Genomic DNA, 22384 nt, shown 5'->3' with positions numbered 1-22384 from the left:
GCAGAGAGAGAGGGAGACACAGAATCTGAAGCAGGCTCCAGGCTCTGAGCTGTCAGCACAGAGCCTGACGCAGGGCTCAAACTCACTAACTGCAAGATCATGACCTGAGCCAAAGTTGGATGCTTAACCAACTAAGCCACCCAGGCACCCTGGAAGAGTATTTTAAACAGAGGGAAAATGGGAGCCATGGCAGGGAGGTGTGAAATTGCTCGTTGTGTTGAGAAAGATAGTGGACATCTGTTGTTTTAGCCTGCTCAGCATCTAGTCTCCCTTCTTCCATTTCCCTTAGGGACCCACAACTTCTCCATTCTCAGCGTAGGTGGTTTGGGTAGGGCTGACCTCTTCCCTAGCTCACAAATCAATCAGCATTTCTCACCCCACTCACCTTCCAGTGATTGGTTCAGGAGATCAATTATGTCAAGAACTTTTGCTGTAACCCTGGCCAGTGGAGGGGAAAGAAGTGCTTGTTCCTTCTGGGGCTGTTGAGAAGGGAGATGTAAGCCCAGACTGACAGAGTACCAGTTTAACACCGGACAAATGAACCAGTTTGAGAATGGAGCCTGCAGAGAAAAAGAGCAGAGACCAGAGATAGAAACTCAATCCAAAGACTTTATGCCCTCACATGTAGCCATACCCTATCTTCTACCCCTGAGATTTTCAGTTACATGAACAAATAACCTCTTTTTTATTCATTTAATCTTAACTGAAAGACCTACACAAGGAATATTTTGGTGTGCTAGAATATTTTGTGTGTGTGTGTGTGTGTGTGTGTGTGTGTGTGTGTATACACTAGGGACTAAGAGGCTGCAAGGGTGGGCAGGGGCTAGAAGAGCTTAGGAACAGGCCCTCATTTACGGAGACTCCCAGGAGCTCTGGAGGGTCTAAAGCAATGTTAAAAAGGAGTCACTAGTGCTAAGCCTACATCACCAAACCAAAACTAACATCTAACTTCATTGCAGTTTCAGTCTCCTCCAGGAATGTAATCTTAACTCATTGATCTGGAATTTCTTGGTTGGCAGTAGTGAGGTAATTTAGCTAATAGGCCCTCTTTTATCTCCCAAAGGAAGGTGACCTTGATTGAAATAATCCTTTCTTTTTTTTTTTTTTTTTTCTTCATTTGTGACTTCCTTATCCCATCCCTTCTCTACCTTTAAAACCTTTCCTTTTCTGTAGCTCTTTGGAGTTCCTTTCTATTTGCTAGATGGAATACTGCCCAATTTATACATCATTCAATAAAGCCATTTAGATCTTTAAAACACACTCAGTTGAATTTTTTTTTACTCTGTTGAATTTTTATTTAACAGCGGTGATTACCTCAAGAAAATGAAGAGCTCTATAACTCAGAAACTAATATTAAGAACATTTACTTCCTCAGGTTTTTCTAGCAGTTTCATTTTTATTATTCTCTTTCTTTCCCTCTGGTTGGGGCTAGGCAATTAAACATAGAAAGGACCTAGCAAGTCCCTGAAAATGACATTTTAAAGTGTTTTCCTTTGAAGAAATGAGAGTTGTTATTTTATTTTGAGCAATGAAGTAGCAGACTCTATTTACTTGTGTTTTCTAATAAGCAGTCAGTATAAGCAGACTTTCACTGTAGAAACTTTTAGGAATATTAAGAATCTTCTTTTCTGAAGCACCCTACTCACTGAATTCATTTTCTCAGCAGGAACAAGAAGTAACACTTCAGCCATTTTGGACATTACAACAAAAATAAATGAGCTTCACATCAACTTCCCTACATATATTTGTCCTGTCTCTTTAGTCTATAACAATTCCCTAGGCTTTTTTCTTTTATATTTTTCATGATTCCAAGTTAGTGGTTTTACAGCATGTCCCTTAATTTGGATTTGTCTGATTGTGATTAGATTGTGATTAGATTCGGGGTGAACATCTTCCCACAAATACTCCATAGATGATGTTGTATCTCCAAGTTTAAGAGCAAGGGTCTTATGATGTCCAGTTATTGTCCAATTTTTACTTAATTTTGATGGTTTAGTTAAGGTGGCGTCCACCAGATTTATCCATTATACCTTTACACCTTTTAATAACCTGTGGGATGATTCTTTGGCAATAAATAGCACTCTCAATATCTTTTGTACATTGTTTCAAAGAAGAAAAATGGCCCAGTTTAAACCCTACACAGTTGGAAAGGATTATTTCAACAAATTTCTAGTTACTACCCACTAAACTATGTCATCGTAGGTGCTAAGACCACACAGTAGTGAGACTGACCAGAGTAAAACAAAGAGCAAAATACCACAGGAGAATTTGGGAGAATGACATAGACCACATTAAAAGTGAGGAAGAGGAAGTTCAGAGATAGGCAATGACTTGACCGAGATTTTACTATCAAATGTCAGAAGTGAGATTAGAACTTTGGTTTTTCTGATATCCAATCCAGCGTTCTTTTCATGACAGCATAAGAAGATTGTATTGTAAAGCTGGTTTTCCAGGACAGGTGTAACATTTGTTCTTACAGTGAAAACAGTTCATGACACCTTACTATGTAACTAAAAGAACAAGCTTTCTCCAGGCCCACCACAATGTGTTTTAGAGGAAAATGTTATTTAGATTGATTTAAATTATGTACATTGTGACATTTAACTCCATTGGACACCTAGTCTAGTTTTATCTCCGAGAAATGCTTCCTCATACTGACAGTGACAAACACACTTGCAGATCTGATGTTGCTCATCTGCCACACCTTAAATCTACTACGGAACGAGATTTTTCTATTCACAAGTCAGGAAACAATTCAGAGGTATTTAAATCCTACATCCTGAGAGCGCTCACAGTTGACACATAATTGCTTTATGAGTGTTTGCATACATCTCACTGGAATCTCAAAAACAACCCACTTACTCCTTAAGGTGGGAAGTGCGGATCGGTATAGTCTGGATTGCTAAATGCTTTGCCTTTACATTTAAGAATCTCTAGTGTATACTTTTCAGAATAGAAACATAAGAGAAATAGTCTTATACATACATTCGTTCAAGTATGTATTATACATTCATGCAGGACTATCGGCTTCAAATTTAAAAGCTGGTTCTGGAGATGAACTGTTTTAGGCATTGGTTTGGTGAGTCATGAGATTCTTTTGGGCTCAGTTTTGGATCTATAGACCCTGAAGGCCACAATATCATTTGACCTTTGCTCGTGCTTCTCAACACCGAACCTTGTAACATTCTGCGTGCCTTGGGATAAATGAATTTAATTAAACAGTTAAATATTACATTTACAATTTTTTACCTATGACTCTGGAGAGAACTCCCTCCGCCAACTGCTAAAGAGCCCGCCTTCCCGATTCTGGAGGACAGGCAGGTTTCCCAAAGGGCTCTACCGTGGGGGTTAGTGACTGAAGTGGGCTGGTCAATCGGAAAGTCCTTTTCCCCTTGCTACGAGCTCGGAGAAAGCTCAGTACCCACAGAGCGTCAGACAGACAACCCACCACCCCAGGCTCTCAGGCCCCGCTGAGCCTCACGGTCCGCCCAGGGACAATTGCGCCCAGCTCTGCCGCTGAACCCATGCAAGGCCTGGCTGGGCTGACGTAGGCTCCAGGCGAGAAATTATTTCACAACTGTCAAGAGGAAAGCGCGCGCCCACTCCGTCATTTCTAGGAAGGCCGGGGCCTGCCAGGCTGCGGGGGCGGACGGGAAGGACCGCACACTCCCCAAAACAACTGCAAACCCAGGGACAACCCGCGCACGCGCAACGCTCTCTTGTGCCTGCGGTTGAGCGGCTCCCTCCGCCAGCTGCCGGATCTAACTTGTGGGCCTTCTCGGCGCGCCGACTTCCGCGCCTGAGCGGCCGTGACGTAGCCGGTCTCCTCCTCTCGTCCTCCCGCGGCGCCGGTCTCTTGTGACGTCAGCAACAGAATCCTCTCAGTCGATATAGTGCTAAGTGAGGGGCGGGCCGGATGGGCTGGTTGCCTGCTCCTCCCCCAACCTGAACTTGTTTTGTAAAGGAAACCTCTTGTTATTTCCTAAGACTTTAGATTAAGTCTTTACACTGTTCCCGTTTCCTAATAAGGGAGAAAACGGCCCTCACCCTAGTTCCAGCTCCTTCCAAGCTGAGCGTTCTGTTAGAAGTAAGCTGCAAAATGTGTTGTTATTTGGATTTATTTTGGAGGCTTTTTGCTTGTTGTTTTTATGTGTTCTCTTGGTGTGTAAATTGGCAGAAAGTGACATCCATAAAATCGTAACTTTGTATATTGGAAGCTGGGATAAGCAGTACCTAGTCTGGGTTAATGAAATTAATGTAATTTTAATTTAGTTTAAATTTAGTTTCCATTTGAATTATCCAGGAGTGTCATCAAGAAACCGTGGGTATAAAAAACGGTTAAAGAGCTTCCAGGAGTATTTAATCGTTTTGTAGTCTGTTTAAAGCCAAAATGAAAATCAGGGTGTAATACAAGTAAAAAGAATTTAAACTTGTAAGGGGTGAAGGTTTTGTTTAGGGATAGTGAAATAGACACAGAGATTTGTGTGACTTGCTCAATAGGGATGGAATTCAGGCCACTGCTTTCACAATGCCAATACTCTTCCCAGTTTGAGTAAAGCTGCCTTTAGAACCCGCTGCTGGACCTGGGCATCTATTGCCACTTTTCTTGGCTTCCTCCCTCACTGGTCTTTTCCCCTTTTCCATGATTCTGGTTCTTGCCCTCTCCTCCCTTTTGCTTTCTCTGTTTAACTTACTCTGTTTTCTTGATAGTTGAATCAGCCTTTCCTTTCCTTTAAATACCTCTTTTTTAAAAATACCTGTAAAAGTGGGGGCACCTGGGTGGCTCGGTTGGTTGAGCCCTCCCTCCGACTTTGGCTCAGGTCATGATCTCCCAGTTAGTGAGTTTGAGCCCACCTGGCCTCTGTGCTGACAGCTCAGAGCCTGCTTTGGATTCTGTGTCTCGCTCTCTCTCTGCCGCTCCTCCGCTTGCACTCTCTCTTTCAAAAAAATTTTTAAATACCTGTAAAAGGAAGTAGAAGGATTTTTAAAGTTTATTTTCTTGTGTTAAGGGAGGTTTTTGGGGGTGCAGGTAAGTTTGTATATGGATAGATATAAAACTTCCTCTGGTAAAAGCTGCCTCATAGCTGTTTTTCATTCATAGCAATACAGTGAAAGTAGGAGTGTGTGTGTGTGTGTGTGTGTGTGTGTGTGTGTGTGTGTGCATATGTGCGTGCAGTGAAGAAAAGAGAAAGGAGAGAGGGGAGGGAGTGCTGTGGTGCACTGTTTGGAATCAGAAACAGCAGAAAAAATATATAAACAGAGGGGTGCTCTACTCAATTCAAAATGACACAACTGTAGGTTCTATGAAAGAAATACATCGTTTCCAATCAATCCCTGCAAGTGCTTCAGTAATGCATTTCCTTAGATGATTTGTGTCTTTCACAGAATAAACCTGTAGCTTTAGCAGCTTTAGCTGCCCCAGAAAAAGTGATTCTAGGAGTTCTGTTGATCTATTTCATAAATAATGAAATATCAGTGTTTCCAGACTACATGGCCACCCTATAGGCTTCTCAGTATGGTGGCACCTGTTTCCAGTTCTGCCAGTGGATGTTGTTATCCTTCTTCTACACGTGGGGAACCTAAAGCACAGAGTCCCTTGCCTACCTTACAGACCTACAATGAGACAGAACTGCTGTTTTTTTTTTTTTTTTTTCCATTTTCTAGTTTCTGGGTGAACATATCTAGTAATATTATCTAACTTTGAACAAATAATAGAATTCACTAAAATATACCAACTGAGTGAAGTATGTTGTCTTATTAGCAATTTATTTCTTTGGTGTTTGTCTTCCTCTGCTTGGTCAACAGTAACTTGCAGAAGTTGATTGGAAACATATTTTGTATATTGATTTGAGGGTAGTCCTGAAGTTTGATTTATGTGTTATTTCCCTATATTGAAAGAAAATTCACTGTTCTGTATTCCATAATTTAAAAATAATTGGAGAGGCACCTGGGTGGCTCAGTCGGTTAAACATCTGACTCTTGATTTTGGCTTAGATTGTTGAGTTCGAGCCCTGAGTCAGGCTCCACATGGAGCCTGCTTGGGATTCTTTCCCCCTCTCTCTGCCCCTCCCCTGCTTGCAAGCTCTCTCTCAAAATGAATAAGTAATCTTAAAAAAAATTGGAAACTCGAGTGCATTAACCTAAGTGAAACAGACAAATACTATTCCATATTCACCAGGATGTACATTGCATCCCAGAACTTATTCCTCTTATAATTGGAAGTTTGTATCCTCTGACCAGTTATCTCCCCATTCCCTGCCTCCTTCCACCAGCCTTTGGTAACCACTACTGTTTCTCTGAGTTTGGCTTTTTAGATCCCACATATAAGTGAGATCATACACTGGCTTATTTTGCTTAGCATAATGCCCTCAAAGTTCATCCAAGTTGTCTCAAATGGCAGAATTTCCTTTTTTCTCATGACTGAATAGTATTACATTATATGTATACACCATATTTTTGTTATATACATCCATTGATGGATGCCTACATGGTTTCCATATGTTGGCTATTGCAAGTAACACTGCAGTAAACATGGGAGTGCAGATATCTCTATGAAATCCTGATTTTAATTCCTTTGGATTCAGAAGTGGGATTGCTGGATCATTTGGTAGTACTGTTTTTAATTTTTTGAGGAACTTCTCTATACTATTTTTCATAGTGGCTGTACCAATTTACATTCCTACCAACAATGCACAAGGATTCCTTTTCCTCCACAACTTCACCAACACTTGTCTGTCGTCTTTTTGATAATAGCCATTCCAACATGTATGAGGTGATATCTCATGGTTTTGACTTGTATTTCCCTGATGATTAGTGATGGGAGCACCTTTTCATATGCTAGTTGCCCATTTGTATGTCATCTTTGGAAGACTATTCAATTTCTCTGCCTATTTTTTAATCAGGTTTTTGTTTTGTTGTTTTATACTATTGAGTTGAGTTCTTTATATATTTTGAAAATTATCCCCTTATTAGATGTATAATTTGCAAATATTTTCTCCCATTCTGTAGGTTGCCTTTTAATTTTGTTAGTAGTTTCTTTTGCTGTGTGGTTTTTTTAGTTTGATGTGGTCCCGTTTATTGATTTTTGCTTTTTAAAAAAATTTTTTTTAACGTTTATTTATTATTGAGAGACAGACACAGAGCATGAGCAGGGAAGGGGTAGAGACAGGGGGAGACACAGAATCTGAAGTAGGTTCCAGGCTCCGAGCTGTCAGTGCAGAGCCCGATGCAGGGCTCGAACTCACAAAGTATGAGATCATGACCTGAGCCAAAGTCGGACGCTTAACAGACTGAGCCATCCAGGTGCTCCTATTGATTTTTGCTTTTGGTGATTGTGCTTTTGGTGTCATACCCAGAAAATTGCTGCAAGACCAATGTCAAGGAGTTTTTTGCTGTTCGCTTTATGGTTACAGGTCTTATGTTTAAGTCTTTAATCCATTTGAGTTCCTTTTTTATGAGTGGTGTAAGATAAGGGTCCAATTTCATTTTTCTGCATGCAGTTACCTAGTTTTCCCAGTAACAGAGCAGATGTTAAATGTTCTCAACATAATGACAACAAAAACAAAGTGGTAATTATGTGAGGGGAGGGATGTGTTGACTACCTTTGTTGTGGTCAATGTTTCATAATGTATGTGTTTATCAAATCATCACATTGTGTGCCTTAAACTTACATAATATTATATTTCAGTTATATCTCAGTAAAACTGGGGTGAAAAAATAAAGAGAATTAAAAAAAATTGTTGATTTCAATGAAGAATGAAAACAAAAAATCTGATCTGTGATATTTAATCCAAACATTTATATTAGGATAAATTATTCCCATAATGTCTGTGTAATGTTATATGTGTATCCTGAAGTTTGCAATTCACAGAAGCACTGTTATTTTATGTTATTCTTCCCCCCCCAAAAAAAGTCTACCTTCGAGAGTAGTGATTTTTATCTTTTATATATTTTTATATCTTACGTTTTTCATAAAATTAGAAACCTGGATCCCAGGATGGTAGAAACACAAAACTTGCTTATTCCAAAAAACTTTTTATATATTTATAGGACTTTATTATTATCCTTACTATATACACTATTTTAAAGACAAAATATAAAGCAGGAGCATTGTTGGGTTTTTTTTGTGGCTTCGTGGCTTTTTGTGTTGGGGTTTTGTGGCTTTAAAATACAAATAAAAATAATGTCTGTATTAGTGTTTAAAATGTCAGCAATAGTGTTGACATTTTTACTGCTAGAACTATAAAATATAGACATGAATTAATATAATCACCTGAGAAGTTAGGCTAATCAATTCTTTTATTGGAAAACTTGAGGATGTCTTTTACTAACGTCATTCATGAGATACGATTTGAAATGGGGGCTCAAAGAGCAAGGTTTAGGGGCACCTGGGTGGCTCAGTCAATTAAGCATCCGACTCGATCTTGGCTCAGGTCATGATCTCACAGTTGTGACATCGAGCCCCACAGTGGGTGCTGTCCTCCTGGAGCTGGTTGGGGTTCTCTCTCTCTCCCTCTCATTCTGCCCCTCCTCCATGTGCACATGCCCTCTCTCCCCCTCTTTCTCAAAATAAATAAATAAACTTTAGGAAAAAAAGAGCAAGGTTTACTGACTTTATTCTTCTATCTTAGAACTAAGATAGAGGCTCACACAACTAACAAGTAGTTTGAACAGAAAGCATGAACTAAAGGGACTAGGCTTTACATGTTCTGAATCTCTCAAGTGGGACAACACGTATGTACAAAAATTTCTTTAGATTATTTGAAAAAACTTTATTCCAAAGTATTGTGAACTTCCATTCTGCAGATGATAGGAATATATTTGGATAATGAATCTGTCCATTCATACCCATATGTCTTTGACCCTCATATTCCATTGCAGTTACTTTTTCTGCATAACAAACTGACCTAAATTTGGCATCTTAGAAACAACCATTTTATTATGTTCATAGATTTTGTGGCTCAGAAATTCCATCCAAGCATAGCATGGTTGATTCTTCTCTGAGGAGTCCCTTGAGCTGGTCTGGCTCAAAGACTAGGAGCAACTACTCTTGGCTACTTTGTGTGGGTTGGCTTCCTTACAGCTAGTGTCGTCTGGGTAATTAGACTTTTATGTGGCAGTTCAGGGCTCCAGCCTCAAGTGTTCTAGTGCATAAGGCCAGTGCTGCATTGCCTTTTATGACTCAGCCTCACTATTGTGTCTGCTGTAAACTATTGGTCGAAGGAGTCATAAGTCTACCCAAATTCAGAAAGTGCGTGTGCTTGTTTTGTGTGATTCATCTTATCGTGCTTCACAGATATTGGGTTGTTTTTTTTTTTTTTTGGTTTTTTTTTTTTTTTTTTTTTTACAAATTGAAGTTTTGTGGCAACCCTGCCTTGAACAAGTCTATCAGTGCCATTTTTTCCAACAACAGTTGCTTATTTCATGTCTCTGTGTCACGTTTTGGCAATTCAGTATTTCCAACTTTTTCCTTATTTGTCATGGTGATCTGAGATCAGCAATTAGTAATTGCTGAAAGCTCAGGTGATGGTAAGCATTTTTTAGCAATAAAATATTTTTTAAGTTTTTATTTTATTTATTTTGAGAGAGAGAGAGAGAGCAGGGGAGGGGCAGAGAGAGAGAGAGAGAGAGAGAGAGAGAGAGAGAGAGACTCCCAAGCAGGTCCGGTGCTGTCAGTGCAGAACCTGACGCGGGCCTGGAACTCACGAACTGTGAGATCATGACCTGAGCTGAAATCAAGAGTTGGAAACTTAACCAATTGAGCCCCTAGCAATAATGTACTGTGTTTTTTAATTAAGATATGTACATTATTTTTTTAAGAGATAATGTTATTACACACTTAAGGGACTATAGTGTAAACATAACTTACATGCACTGAGAAACCAAAACATTCATTTGATTCACTTTGTTGCAATATTTGTTTTATTACAGTGGTCTGCAAACAAAACCCACAATATCTCTGAGGTAAGTCTCTATGTGCATTTTTGTAGGTTAGCACTTGGAATTAAGCAGATGCCTTGTACCCCCAAAAGTCTGCTCCTGTGACCCGGCCTCTCCAGAGACATGCCCTGTTTCTGGTCCCTAGCTACCCTAACCTGCGCTGCCCACAAATGTGCAGACTGCACTCTCTCAGCTGGCCTTTGGTTGTTAGCATCCTCCAGGCCTATTGGGCTCAGGCTGGTCTCCGAAACCTGCATAGCCTCCAGGATGGAAAGTGCCCACTCCTCAAAAATCTTTCTGCGGTAGTAGCTTTAAACCAATGACGAACAGTCTGCATTTGGATTGACTGCCTGATGTGGTCCTGGTCTTAGTCAGCCATCAGCGCTCCCAGGTGTCTATTCTTGGAGGGTACCCAACAGTTCTGGCTGTTCCATGCTGGCAGGTTCGTGCACTTTCCTCCACCTCTGCCTTCAGGAGAAATATGCACATTTGTGTAAAATAAGGCTTGGAATTAGACAGATGCCAGGTACTAGAAAAAGACTGCTTCTGTGATCTGGCCTCACCCTGTTCCAGGTTCCTGGCCACCCTGACTTGTGTGACATGCACATGGGCAGTGTGTCCCCTGTCATCCATCCTTGGGCAGCCAGAACCCTCTAGGCCTGTGGAGCTAGGGCCTACGCTTAACCAACTGCACATCTTCAGGAATGGAGGGAGACCTCCCCCTGAAAACCATTCTGAGACAACCACTGAAATGGGTGACTGGGGACCCCATGTGGACCTACTGTCTGCTGGAGTCCCAGGCTTCGGGCGGCAATCAAGGCTTCCAGGTGTCTCTTCTTGGAGACCACACATTCCATCCCTGGCAAGACAACCCAGATTACTCAGGCTCTGCCATCAGTGGGAATAGGCACATTTGTGTAGATTATGGCTTGGATTAGGTAGATGCTTTATAACCCCCAGGGCCTACTCCAGTGACCTGGCCTCTCCAGATGCCTTGCCCTGTTTAGGTCCTTGGCACCCTGACCCATCCCACCTGTGCATGCTTACTTTGTTTGCATGCACTTTTTTGCACTCTTGGGCAGACTCGGCACTGAAGCCCGTGGAACTCTGGCCAGGCCCCAACCACCTGCATAGCCTCTGGTGTAGTGGGAGCCCACCTCCTGAAAATCACTCTGAGATGGCAACTGGAAATGGCTAACAGCGCTTCCTTACTCCAGGCTTCAATGGAGACTAGTGCTTCCAGATGTTTCCTAATGGAGGATACCCTGCCCTGCCTGGCTCCTTCCTGGCAAGGAAGTTGAAAAACTTCCAGCTCTGCCTTGGAGGGGGAGAATTGTATACAATGGTAGGTAGGCCTTGCAATTAGGGTAAAGTTTTTTCTACACCCAAAGAACCTGTGGGGGTTCTCCTCTCAGTTCTCAGTTCTCCTGTGTGAGAACGTCTCCCAACATTTACCCTTTTCCAGGACTCTGGCCACAGGCACATGTGAGTCTGGCACATACACAGCACACTGACAGCTGACCTTGGCAGAGCTTGGGCCCATCCCTTACCATCTGCATTGCAAAAAGTGGAGGAAGCCCACCCTCCACCCCCCCAAAATCACTCTAAGGTGTTAGCTGAAATGGGAGACTGCCAGTCTCCTTGTGGACTGTTTGCCAGATGTGGTCCTGGGCTTGTGCTGTAGTCAGGCTCCCAGGTGTCTCTCTTTGGAGGATACGTTGGTGAGCCAAAGCAATGTAGACCTTGCAAAGCAGTCCAGATTCACTCAGCTCTGCCTTCTGGTGAATATGTGCATTTGTGTACCAGAAGGCTTGGGATTAGGCAGATCAGTTACCTCCAATAGTCCCCTCTCCTGCCTGGGCCTCACCTGACATTGACCTATTCCTGGCTACTCTGATCCGTGAAGATATCCTTCAGTAAGAGGCACTTAGGGTTCTTGATTGCTGCAGAAGCCTCCAACCCCATCATGCAGCCAGGCCATGTGGGCTGACTGTAGCCAGTTTAAAGCTGCTTCCTCAGAAAGATTTTTGGTGGGGAGGTACACCCACCCAAAATGCTATGTAGGTGATTGGGGACTTGGCGTGAAATCCTAGGCCTGATGGGCACTGGCTGCCTGGGCAGGCTGACAGGTGCATACTGCACATGCGTGGGCCATGCAGGTAGCCAGGGACAGGTGTATGCGGAAGCCAGATAACAGGTGCAGGCTATAGGGGCTATAACGTATCTCCCTAATTCCAGGCTCTAACATATACAAATCTGCCTGTTCAACTGAGGGTAGAACTGGAGGAATCTGGATGACCTTACCAGGGTGGGGACCCACAGGATGGTCAGGTACACCCAAATGTGTACTGACAGTCCTCAATGTAAAATGGAGCCTCAGAAATACTTTCAGCTGGTGGGCTCCCTACACCCTGAGACCACTTAGGTGGTTGATGTCCTACCAGAGCTCCATGGACCTGGAGTGCCCCTGCAAATGCTAACAGTGGGCAGACGGCACATTCATCGTCCGTGCAGGTCAGGGTGGCCAGGACAATATCCTGAAGCGCCTGTTCACAGGGAGAAGCATTGGGGGTTCCTGACATCTGCCTAATTCAAAGCATTCACCTACACAAATGCTCATATTCCACCTGAGGGCAGAGCTGGAGGAATTTGGACAGAACTGCCAAAGTGGGTCAGCCCAGGATAGTTAGGGTACTCTCTAAGAAGAAACACCTGGGAGCCTTGGATCCCTGGATCCAGGTAACACCTGGAGAAGCCTAGGATTACATCGGGCAATCCATTCCAAATGGGGACTATCTGTTGCCAATTAAATCTGCAGCCTCAAAAGATTTATAAGGAGTGTGCACTCTCCACATTGGAGCTTGTGAAGGTTTTGGAGAAAGGCCTAAGCCCAACAGACCTAGGGGGCCTGGGCACCCAAAGGCCAGCTGACAAAGTACAGACTGCATGGTTTATACGTAGCACAGGGCAGGGGAGCCAGGGACATAAAACATGACAGCTGTAGGGAGAGGCTGGGTCCCAGGAGCAGGTTACTGGGGGTACTTGCTTCTAATTCCAAGTGCTAATTTTCACAAATGTTCATATTTCCCCTGAAGGCAGAGCTGGAGGAATCTGGACTGCTTTGCTAGGGTGAGTCCACACAAGATGGTTGGGGTATACTCCGAGAAGAGATATCTGGGAGACTTGCTTGATGGGGAACCCCAGGACCCCACCAGGCAGCCAGTCCACATGGAGACCAATTGTCACCAGTTTAAATCTACTGCCTCGGAAAGATTTTTCTAGTGTGGGCTCCCTCCACCCCAAGGCAATGCAGGTGGTTGGGGGTCCTCCTGGAGCACCAGGGGCCTGGAGTGCCCCCTTCAGCCAAGGGCCAGCTGAGGAGGTACAGACTGTACATATGTAGGCTGTGCAGGTCCAAGTAGTCAGGGGCTTGTAATAGGGCAACTGTAAGGAGAAGCTGGGTAACAGGAGCAGGCTAGTTGGGGTACCTGGAATCTGTTTAATTCCAAGTCTTACTTTAAAGAAATGAGCATATTCCCCCTAAAGGCAGAGCGGGAGGAAAGTGGGCTGCCTTGCTAGAATGGGGCCAGGATGACTGACCAGGATCTCCTCTAATAAGAGGTACCTGAAAGCCTTGATTGCTAGAGTAGCCAGGGGCCCCATCTGACGCTGGTACTGACTGTTTAAAGCCAGTGTAAAGCTGTCACGTCGGAAAGAATTTCAGGGGCGGGATTCCTCTGCCCAGAAGGCTATGCGGGTGGTTGGGACCAACCAACTCCACTAGCCTGGAGGGCACCAGCTGCCCTTGGTGGGCTGATGAGGTGCCTACTCTGCATGTGCAAGCTTTGCAGGTCAGAGACCAGCGATAGGGCAAGTGTCTGGAGAGGCTCAGTCATAAGATCAAGCTGTTGGGGGTACGGGGATCAGCTTAATAATTCCAAACCCTAACCTATTCAAACATGCATACATATTCCACCCAAAGGTACAGCTGGAGGAGTCTGGACTGACTTGCCAAGATGGGGCCTGTTGTGCTGCTGTGGTATCCTCTGGTAAGAGATATCTGTAAGCCTTGATTCCTGGTAAACCTAAGACCCCATTGAGCAGCCCGTCCAAAAGGGTTCTGACTGTTGACAGTTTAATTTTTTTTTAGTGTTTATTTTTTTTTTGAAAGAGAGACAGAGACAGTGTGAATGGAGGAGGGGCAGAGAGAGGGAGAGACAGAATCTGAAGCAGGCTCCAGGCTCAGAGCTGTCAGCACGGAGCCCGACACAGGGCTCGAACCCACGAACCGTGAGATTGTGACCTCAGCCAAAGTTAGATGCTTAACTGACTGAGCCACCCTGGAGCCCTATGACAGTTTAAAGCTGCCATCGCACAAAAATTTCTGGGAGGTTGGCTCCCTCCACTTTGAAGACTATATTGGTTTGGGAGACTAACCCAAGCTCTGCCAGCCTGGAGGACCCTGACTGGCCTCAGCAGGTTGACAGGGTGTGTTACTACACATGTGCAAGCAGCAGATTTGGGAAGCCAGGGACCTGGAACAGGGCAAGTTTCTGGAGAGACACAGGATCGGTCTGTTGGGGTTTCAAGGCATCCACCTCATTGTAAGTTTAGCTTACACAAATGTGCATGTTCTCCCTTAGGGCAGAGCTAGAGGAATCTGGACTGCCTTGCCAGGGTGGGCCTGCACAGGATGGTCTGGGTACCCTCCAATAAGAGACACCCAGGAGCCTTAATTGATGGAGAAGCCTGGGACACCATCAGTCAGCCACCCAAATGGGTATTGACAGTCCCCAGTTTAAAAAGAAGCCTCAGAAATACTGGTTTGTGGGCTTTCTGCACCCAAAGGCCATTCATTCTGGGGGTTGGGGTCCTGCTGAGCTGCATGGCCTAGAGTGCCCCTTATAGCCCAATGCATGCTTCTAGGGTGTGATCTGAGCATGCACAACCTCAGCAGGTCAGGGTTGCTAGGGTCCTGGAACAGGCCGGTTCACAGGAGGGGGATATTGGCAGTACCTGGAATCTGCCTAATTCCAAGCCTTCACCTATACAAAGGTGCATATTCCCCCCAAAGACAGAACTGGAAGAATCTGTGCTGCCTTACCAGGGCTGCATAGAGAAGAATGGTCAAGGTACCCTTTAATAACAGACACCTGGGAACTTTAAAGGGCTGGAGAAGCCAGGGACCAATCAGGTATTCAGTCTGATGGTGCTGTCACCAGATTAAAGCTGCAGCCTCAGAAAGACATAAGGAATGGGCACTCTCCACCCTGGAGGCTAGGCAGGTTTTGAAGGACAGCCTGAATCCAACAGGCTTAGAGGGCTTCAGTAGCCAAAGGCCATCTGACAGAGCGTACACTGTGCGTGCATGGGTGGCACAGGTTGGGGGAGCCAGGGACCTGAGCCAGGGCAGCTGCAGGAAGTGGCTGGGTCCCAGGAGCAGGCTCCTTGCATCTAATTCCAAGTGCTGATTTTCACAAATGTGCATATTCCCCCTGAAGGCAGGGCTGGAGGAACCTGGACTGCCTGACCAGGGTGAGTCCACACAGGGTGGTTGGGGTATACTCTAAGAAGAGAGATACTTGGGAGCCCTCATTGCTGGGGAGCTCCAGGACCCCATCAGGCAGCCAGTCCACATGGCAACTGACTGTCACCGGTTTAAATCTGCCTCAGAAAGGTTTTCCTGATGTGGACTCCCTCCACCATGAGGCCAGGCAGGTAGCTGTGGTGTTTCCAGAGCTTCAGGCACCTGGACTGCAGCTCTGTCGCCTACGGCCAGCTGGACGAAAGTGGATGGCCTTGTCAAGGTGGGGCTGGGCCCACAGGCCAGGGTCTCCCCAGTATGAGACACCCGGAAGACTTGTAAACTCAGGACCTCATCAAGCAGCCAGTCCAAATGGGGACTGTCACCCGTTAAAAGCTACCATCTCAGAATTTGGGGAGGTGGACACCCTCTGCGCTGATGGCGATACAAGTGGTTCGGACCCACCCTAGCTCTGCTGGCCTGGAAGGCTGTGGCTGCCCTCGTCAAGTTGATGGGGTGTGTGTTACACATTCTCAAGCTGCTCAGTTCAGGGTAGGCAGGAACCTAGAAGAGGGTGAGTATCTGGAGAGGTTGGACCATGGGAGTACATGCTGAATGTCCAAGGAATCTGCCTAATTCCAAGCTCTAATCTACACAAATGCACATATTCCCCTTGGGGGCAGAGCCTGGAGGATCTGGTCTGCCTGCCAGGGCAGGTGAGGCAGGATGGTCTAGGAACGCTCCCCTAAGAGACTTCACGACCTCACAGTTTGTGGGTTCCAGCCCTACATCAGGCACTGCACTGACAGTGTGGAAGCCTTCTTGGGATTCTCTTTCCCTCTCTCCCTGCTTCCTCCTCCACTCATACTTTCTCTCTCTCAAAAATAAACTAAAAAAAAAAAGGAAAAAAAAAGATATCTAGGAGCCTTGATTGCTAGAGAAGCTCAAGAAAGCATCAGACAGCCAGTCCAAATGGGGACTAACTACTGCCAGTTTAAATCTGTGGCCTTGGAAAATTTTTCTCAGTATGGGCTCCCCCCCACCCTGAGGCTCTTCAGTTGATTGGATTCACCCAGAGCTCCAGGGGCCTGGATAGCCACCTGCAGCCCAAGGCCCGCTGACAAGGTGTGGACTGGGTATGGGTGGGACAAGCAGGTCAGGGTAGCCAGGGACCTGGAATGGGCAAGTGTTGGGAGAGGCCAGGTCACAAGTGTGGGCCATTGTAAGTCCAAGGCATCTGTTTAATCCAAGCCCTAACCTATAAAATGTACATGTGGGGGCAAATGGCAGAATGCCCCCAAAATGTGCCACTTCAGCATATTATTTTGGATTAAAGTCACTTAGGAAACAGCCAGTACAAGAATAACACTCCCAACAGCTTTGTCTCTAGAAAGCAGGAAATAAATCTCCCATGTGAAAAGTACCCTCCCTGTACCAGGATGTAAAGATAAATTTTAATCACCAGATAAGGAATTCAGAGATAAGAAGACTGTGTAAACATCTTGTTACTTTTACTAATTTACTACCCTAGCTCAAATTCTGTTAGAATTTCTTTAAAATTGAAGCTTGTGAACCTAAGTTTTCTTTGTCTCATCAATTTCTCACAGATTTATTGATTCTTTGATTATAAAGCATGAAAATGCCTGCTTTGGTTATTTCATCAAGTCTCAAATTTAATATCAGCCCTCCTTGTGCATATAATTAAACTATTTTTCTCCTGTTAATCTGTCTCTTGTCAATTTAATTCTTAGATCACCTAGAAGAACCTTGAAGGTAGAGAATCGTTCTTCCTCCTCAACAGTTGGCATAGCCAGCAGGATAAACTTTAGCTGGCTGGACACTGCTGCGGCTGAGAGATTATGGGACATCTGACAAAAGCTGGCACGAGGGAAGAACCCTCATCACATCAGCCAACTGGATCTCTGCCTGCCAGGTCTCGTGCAAGTGAGAGTGATGTGAGTCCTTTTTCTCTCTCTTCCTAAATCTAGGTTAGCAGGAGAAAATATTTGTGGAACTAGTGCTTTGGCTCTAATGGCTCTGGTGCATTTGGTAGAGTTCTCTTGGCTTGGCACATCGATTTCCACCCAGAGATGACCACAGCTTTTCTTTATCATTGTATTTTGTGTCATTTGTCATCAAAATGAATTCCCATAGGAGAGCACACAGACATAGTCCCGGTCAGCCTGTTGTTCGAGTTGGCCTCACAGACTGGTGAGTTCACAGTTACCATCACATCTGTATCTGTTTAGACACACTTTGCTGCGGGTCATCTATGTAAAAGCCGGATGAGGTTTTTCCTTTTGTTTTGTTTTATGTCCTCAGAGCTTGGCTTTGTGACCAGTGAGAATATTCTCTCCGGTCTCCACCATCCACAAGATGGAATTACCAGAGGGTACTGTGGTGGCCTGTCAAGTAGAATGAGGTTCTGAGACACACAGTTACAAGCAGTACTCTCATTGTCTGGCCTTGCCAGCAATCGGGAGTTCTTTTTTTTTTTAATTTTTTTTTTTTTTCAACGTTTATTTATTTTTGGGACAGAGAGAGACAGAGCATGAACGGGGGAGGGGCAGAGAGAGAGGGAGACACAGAATCGGAAACAGGCTCCAGGCTCTGAGCCATCAGCCCAGAGCCCGACGCGGGGCTCGAACTCACGGACCGCGAGATCGTGACCTGGCTGAAGTCGGACGCTTAACCGACTGCGCCACCCAGGCGCCCCAGCAATCGGGAGTTCTATGTTACAAGAGGTCCCAGCCCATAAGGGACCCTTGTCTTCATAACCTCCATTAGTGCTAGAAAAGTCTCATTACAGTAGTGCCTGCCCCATGTCACAGATTAGTGCGTCTGTGACTAGAGATGTCTCACATTTTTGTGGGAGACCAAAGGTATTATTTTCTTTACACCATCTTAACTGCCTGTGCAATGAAGGCCTGTGCTGTCTTAGTCTATTTTGGGAGTAAAATTTTGGACCATGGGGGATGTATCATCTATGCCCTCACCCAGGATGCCTCTTGGGTTCTGGTCTAAGCCTGAAGAATTGCCTTTAGGTTTTCCCATAAAAAGCCTTAATCGTTTGAGTCATGGTTGAGATTAGTAAGATCCTACTCATCATTGCCAGACGATGGATCCTTTCAATTGGCTATATTTGAAAGAAAAATATTATTTACAGAGAGTTTTCAATTATCTTATTAGGGTGATGGCTACCCTTTGAAGCTCCTTTGACAAGATGAAAGAACAGTAATTAAACTTAAGATAAAAATTATTGTCCATATCCAATGTAAATTCCCCTTCTTGAAATCCAGCCCCATCTGCCTGTTTTAACTTCTTTTTTCCCCACAAGATTTACACAGAGCACTCCAGCCTAATCTCTAGGTTCAATATATACAGGTTACTCATGTAAATGCCAAAAGCCAGGAAATAAACTTAACAGTTTATTATTAAACTTAACAGACTGACAGTAAGGCCTGCTTTGCTCCTGCTTTTCAGGGCTCCCTAATTGGACTCTGCCAGCTTCAGGCATTTCTGTGCAATATCCTTTATAGATGTATCCTAGACACTCCCACCTTCACCATACACGCGATAAAATTTATGCCCGCTGGACAGCAGCAAAGCCCTTTTACTTAAAAGCCCTTTTACTTCCACTTTATGAAGTTCCTACCAAATTTAGAGAGGAATTAGGAAGATTAGTGGTCATCCACAATACCCCCACCCCTCACACAAACGGATGACCAAAATGTCTCCTAGGCCCTCCAACATACAAGTGATCAGCAGAAGGTCAATGTTCAAGGGCTAATAGAGGCCAAGGTTAAATTGTATACCTCAGAAAGAGGTTTTTGTAAAAAATGCTTTGTACAGACTTTTCAAAGGCATAAGTATTTTGACTCCCATTTTAGTTATAAATCTCCCTGATACAGGAAGCAAGTTCCATTTTAAAAGGCAGGTCAGTCCCTTGACACCCTAGTACTTTGTGGAAATTAAAAAAAACTTGCCTTTGTCTTGCAAATCTCTAATGTGTTGAAAGACTATCGCTTGTAATTCTACTTATTATCTTGAATTGTGTGTCACGGAAGTAACCAAATTTCCATCTCAACTGCATCGTGAATTCTAATCATATTTTTAACCACTGTCATTTTTAAATCTTTTATCATTTATAAACAGCTTTACTTTTATTCAATGCTTTCACAAGTGTTGCTACAAAAATGCTTCATCTTCAAGGAAACTCATGAAAAACACTCTAGGATACAGGTGTCTGAGAACTTTAAGATCTTTAAGTAAAAAATCCAGAGTTAATGGAAAAACTGGATTCAAACAAAACAAGAATAATTCCACGTGAGTGAATAAACTGATGAAGAGGAGTAATATAATTTTTATGACTTTTGGTTAGAAATATTGTTGATTTTTTTGGAGAGAGAGAGAGAGAGTGCACGTACACGAGCGGGGGAGAGGTAGAGGGAGAGGGAGAGAGAATCTTAAGCAACTCCATGCCCACTGTGGAGCCCAACTGATAGGTCTATCCCATGACTCTGGGATCATGACCTGAGCCAAAATCAAGAGTTGGATGCTTAACCGACTGAGCCACTCCAGTGCCCCAAAACATTGCTGATTTTTAAGAATGTTTTATTTCCAGATTTAAGAAAACTTTTTTCCCTTAAGCTAATGGGTTTACAGCAATAAATTACACATTTGTAAACAGATTTGAAACCTTTATCTTCTCCTTACCTGATCCCCCCCCTCCACCACCCAGAATGTGGAAACTCTGTTACTTTATATTTTCATGGCAATGTATTTATTTGCATGAATTCAATAAGAATCTGTTCTCCTTGTAACAGGACACAATTGGAAACATGGGCTATGTCATCAAGGCTTTGACGGGGATGTCATATTTGAGGGAAACATGCATAGACTCAGATATGACCAAATAGCTTTAAGGAACTGAAGTTGACTTAATGGAGCTAATAAAGCCCATTGCCAATATCAGCCTGAACCGGCAGCCTTACAAGGTAAGTAAGGAAGATCACTTCATTGTAGGTACAAGAACCTCAGGACATTTTGGGGACATCAAGAATAAAGGAAGTAACACAAATTCATAGGTATTATAGGCAAAGTTTGATGATAAGTGTTTGGCTAGACTTCTTAGCCTCGAGAGTCTTTTAAAATTTCAGTCTGAAGATTCCTTATGAAAAATTCCAGCAAAGTAGATTTAAAAGACCACAATCAATTACTATACTTGCTGTCCTTATGTAAAGAAGGCCAATTTTAATAAAAGCAAACTTATTTTATAGACAAGTTAGTCTTAATTTGGCTAACTTTGAAAATGAGCGTGACCTCAGAGAGAAAAATTGTTTCAGTAATACTTTTGTGGATATTAGATTCCAGTTCTGTTGACTATCTTTGAGGTTTTGTGTTCTACCTGTAAACTAGACTAGATTCTGAATTCTGATGTCTTGTGACTGGCTACAACTCTCCAAACAATGTTTCCGATTTTCTCCCATCCTTTTGATTTAGAATCATTGAGAATTAAAACAGACTTCTCTCCCTGAAGCCCTGCAAACTAAATATGAATGACTTGATATAAACTTCAGGAAAATCAGCACAATAGATAACATAAAGGTAATTTTCATGCCTGATGCTCTCTGGGCCATTCAAAAAACTCAGGAGAGACATTCAAACTACACACTAGGAAAATCTCTCAGACTTCCATTTCCTTCCCTCGCTGTATTTGAAGACGCTTCAAGCCTGACATCTATGCAAGTGGTTGCAGACGGCCCCAGCTCCACACCCCTGGAGTGCCCTGCCTACATGAGGCTGACAGACTGGGTCAGGCTAAGTAGGGACCTGGAACAGGTCAAGTGTTAGGAGCAGCTGGTGATGGGAGAGGGCTACTGGGGACACAAGGAATCTGCCTAATTCCAAACCTTAACATACATAAATGCACATATTCCTCCTGAATGTAAAATTGGAGGAATCTGGACCATATTGCTAGGGCAGAGCTGGGAGGACTAGCTAGGGGTATCCTTCAGTAACAGACATTTGGGAGCCTTGATTGTTCAACATGTTCTGGACCTCATCAGGCATCCAGTCCAAAGGGGGGATTACTGCTGCCTCAGAAATATTTTTGGAGGGAGGATGTCTCTATCCTGCGGCCGTTCACAGGGTTTTGGTGTGGCAGGAGTTCAACAGGCCTGGAGTGCCCCAGCCGCCCAAGACTGGCTGATAAGGTGCAGACTGTGCATACTCGGGAGGTACAGTTCAGGGTAACCAGGGACCTGGAATGGTACTGTCGGGCAAGGCTGGGTCACAGGAGGGGGCTATTGGAGGTAACTGGCTTCTGCCTAATTCCAAATCCTAATCTGTACACATGTGCGTACTTCCCCTGAAGTCAGCGCTGGAGGAATATGGACTACCTTATGAGGGCTAAATTGGGTGGCTTGCTAAGGAACTTCAATAAGAGATGCCTGGGACCCCAGCAAACAGTAAGTACACATGGGGACCAACTTGGCTATTTCAGTGGTAGATAAAACTGAGCCCGATTTGGGAATCTATATTTTGGTTAAAAGTTCTGTATACTAAGTTACAAAGTATAGGCTACTATTGTGGCTTCTACTATGACCATGAGAGGCTTTCTTAATATAAGTTCCCATATTCTTAGAATAAAAATTTGTGGTGAGACAGAAGCCAGATGTATACCACCATGGATAATGATATGTACTAAGTTTCCTATGTGTCCTTTGTAGACCTTACTAGGTGTCTTTGTTCTTATAAAGTCTGGACATAGTGTGCATGAATGTATTCTTAATTTTCTAATAAGTTGAGAGTATAGTAAAGTTCAATTTTTTGGCTACTTTATATTTACAAATACAGTTGCCCATTCTGAATATTTAGCAGTTGCTCTTGTAAGATAAAGTGCTACTACACAAAATAAGT

At 43.8% G+C, this 22384-nt stretch overlaps 1 long non-coding RNA gene across 7 annotated transcripts in view; it reads left to right on the top strand.

The window, feature by feature from the left end:
* Positions 1–22384, top strand: part of LOC123611339 — a 70229-nt gene that overhangs the window by 6495 nt on the left and 41350 nt on the right. The window contains exons 1-8 of one of the 7 annotated variants that reach the window (XR_006718595.1): positions 3654–4087; positions 9931–9963; positions 13035–13068; positions 13922–13988; positions 17215–17418; positions 20290–20460; positions 20966–21070; positions 21840–21933. This is a non-coding gene — a long non-coding RNA (uncharacterized LOC123611339). Of the gene's footprint in view, positions 1–3653; positions 4088–9930; positions 9964–13034; positions 13069–13921; positions 13989–17214; positions 17419–20289; positions 20461–20965; positions 21071–21839; positions 21934–22384 lie in introns of those variants that run through there. The other 6 variants (XR_006718598.1, XR_006718594.1, XR_006718592.1 and 3 more) reach the window with 6 other exon arrangements.

Source organism: Leopardus geoffroyi, chromosome C2, assembly GCF_018350155.1.
Source record: "Leopardus geoffroyi isolate Oge1 chromosome C2, O.geoffroyi_Oge1_pat1.0, whole genome shotgun sequence".
Classification (NCBI taxonomy): Eukaryota; Metazoa; Chordata; class Mammalia; order Carnivora; family Felidae; genus Leopardus; species Leopardus geoffroyi.
Note: the sequence above shows the minus strand (reverse complement) of the source record. Positions and strands in the feature narration are given on the sequence as shown.